The following is a 2,887-nucleotide window of genomic DNA, read 5'->3' as shown; positions in this document are numbered from 1 at the left end:
CCCCCACCCCATGAAACTCTGATGTCAACCATTAAACTCTTGGTTGGGAGACAAGGAATGTACAATTACTGGGTCATTTTAACCAAATGCTGGTTCAGAATTAACCTAGGATATAACAGTGAGGAGCATATTTTATTATGGGATGAAGGATTGGGAACTAAGATAGGCATATACTTCCAGTCTTCTTGGAGTTTGTATAAAGGGCATGATGGAGACTCTACTCAGGCTTGTTAAACTTTATAATTACCCACTTCTGATTCAGGCAGAACAAAACAATTTTGCCAGAAGAAATCTAGAAATCATCATTGTGGATTAAGTCTAGAGCAGGGAAATCAAAGTGATATGATTACTATTTTCATCACAACTGCCAAATTAAAATTTGCTTTTTAGATATAGGGCAATTCAAATCCTGGGAGGTTTGCTGTCAGTACTTGTTCAGAAAAAAGGCAGCAATTGGATCCAGGAGGGGGTACATAGACAATGATCTTGTCTCTTCTTAGATTTTATTCTGACATTTGCATGTGAATCCAGAGATCTTGGGAACAAAGTTGTCTCTTCTCCCTGAGACTCTACATAGCTACACTGGGGTTTATTTGGCAGAGAAACCTGGCCCCCACCCCAGGATGGGTTTGGGGGGCATAGGATTCCCAAAGGGGGTTAAATGGGATTTAAAAGGTATTTCTAGCTCTGAATCAAATAGCTGGAATAATCAAATCACAGTTAAACCCAGAACCACCATCAGTTGAAGAATGTGCAGTTTGAACCTAAAGCTTCTCTATTAGCCATTTGGATGAGGTCAGTAGCGTACATGGTCTTGGCATGACAAAACAGCTATCAGTCAGCCCTTATGAAGCTGATAGCTTTTAATCTGACAGGAACTGAGTAGACTGTACTTCAGAGATGGATCCCAATAGCTGGTAACAGAGAGAAGCTCAGTTACCATATGTAACTGAGGAGGAGATGCTTGGAAACACTAATAATGCCTAGCAAAGACTATATGCTACATAAAGCTTGAAGGGAGAAAAAGGTTGCTTTGGGAAGTGAATAACACATTAATTAAAAAAAAATAGATTGGGATCTTGATTTCTTGATTGCAGTTTCAGATAGAAAAATGAAAGGTACTTGGCTAGTAATAGAAGTCCATTTAACAAGGGTCTGGAGGAATAAATTTTCGACTGAAATTGCTTATCCATTTAAGAAGGATTTACAATAAGTGTTTAGGGGGAAGAGTGAAAATGGCTCACCTATATTTACCAAAACAAATGCCACAGAAGATAGAAGGTATAAGAGAGCAAGAAGCACATGAATGAAGAGGTTCAGTAGTCCATAGCAACCAATATGCATGAAGGGGCAGTAAAAGCCAGAGAAATATAAAATTATAGACTTGAAATTCAGGAACTCTAGGTAATGTAATCCGTACCCAAATAATGAATCCCATCTATAGTCAGAACTTCAATGTGAAGGTAGAGTCTGAGAAATCAAAGTGGGCCAGGGTGGTTAGCAATCACTTGATTAGGAGAGCTACTGTATTCTGTGTTAAAGGTCAGCCTACCAGGGGCTGAGGCTGTATATGGTCATTGTATCCAACTATTTCACGGTTTTAGGAAATAATCCATCACTACTTAATACCCTGAGCCTTGCCCCTAGATAAGACACAGAGAGGTGGATTAGATATCTCTAAGTTTCATTCTAATTCTAAATCCTATGATCTTTTGATCACATCTTTAGGTGATCAAACATTTTCCTTCAGATATGAGACAATGCAACTAGACCAATAGTGATTCATTTTCTATAGTACAAATATCCAAAAGGCCAGGGTCTCCCACTGCATCCAAGACCATCCCCACTTGTTCTGATTTAGATCTTGTGACTGGACCCAATGGCTCTGAACTGGTGACTTGGCGCAGCTCTCCCTCACTTAAATCCATTTTACTTGCAAATACTGGCATCAACTTCCTGATGTCATGGTCCTCTTCAAGAAGGAAGGAAAAACAATAATCTGTGAGTAGCACAGACTGCCCCATTGGAGACCCAAGTGGCCAGTTCTGGTTGGCCAATGCAGGTCCATCCGTTCGTCCTTCCTTCCTTCCTTCCTTCCTTCCTTCCTTCCTTCCTTCCTTCCTTCCTTCCTTCCTTCCTTCCTTCCTTCCTTCTCTTTTCCTTCTTTTCCCTTTCCCTTCTCTTTTCCTTCTTTTCCCTTTCCCTTCTCTTTTCCTTCTTTTTCCTTTCCCTTCTCTTTTCCTTTCCTCCTCTCCTTCTGCTCTGCCCAAAGGAATGTACATTTTGATCACTGAAACCTCTCAAGGCATCTTGGGGTTTGGGGCTAGATTGCTTTCTTAAAGATCATGCCTTAAAACTAATTCATTCTGGTTCTCATTGATTTCCCAACAATAGGTCCCAGCCCAAGCCCCACTTAGTGGTTATTGTCTGGGCCCAGAAGACCCAGAGTGAATGTCATTACCATTTGTTTCTGTTTTGGCTAGAAACACTCAGGGTTTTCCCCTCCTAGACTGATTTTTTTTTAAACTAGCTAAAATAGGTCATTCTTTTTCTCATTTCTTGCTAGTCTTAATCACTGAATGGTCATTGCCTCAGTCAAACTGAGACCTAGAAAAGATGTTGGTTTAAAAAGGCCAAGGCCTCCCACTACATCCAGGGCCATCTCCAGTCATCCTGATCTATATATCTTGCCACTGGACCCAGAGGTTCAGGGGAGAGAGTGAGGCTGGTTACTGCGCACAGACCTCCTCACTTAATTCCAGTTCACTTGCATCACCTTCCTGATGCCATGGTCCTCTTCAAGAACAAAGGACAAAAGGGGAGGCCAGGTAGCACAGTGAGTAAGAGCACCGGCTCCAGTGTTGAGAATACCTGGAGATCGAATCCC

This window comes from Petaurus breviceps, unplaced genomic scaffold (assembly GCF_028583685.1).
Source record: "Petaurus breviceps papuanus isolate PSGF00001 unplaced genomic scaffold, PetGlider_PUasm1.0 37, whole genome shotgun sequence".
Classification (NCBI taxonomy): Eukaryota; Metazoa; Chordata; class Mammalia; order Diprotodontia; family Petauridae; genus Petaurus; species Petaurus breviceps.
The sequence above is the reverse complement of the archived record's forward strand: the minus strand, read 5'-3'. Positions refer to the sequence as shown.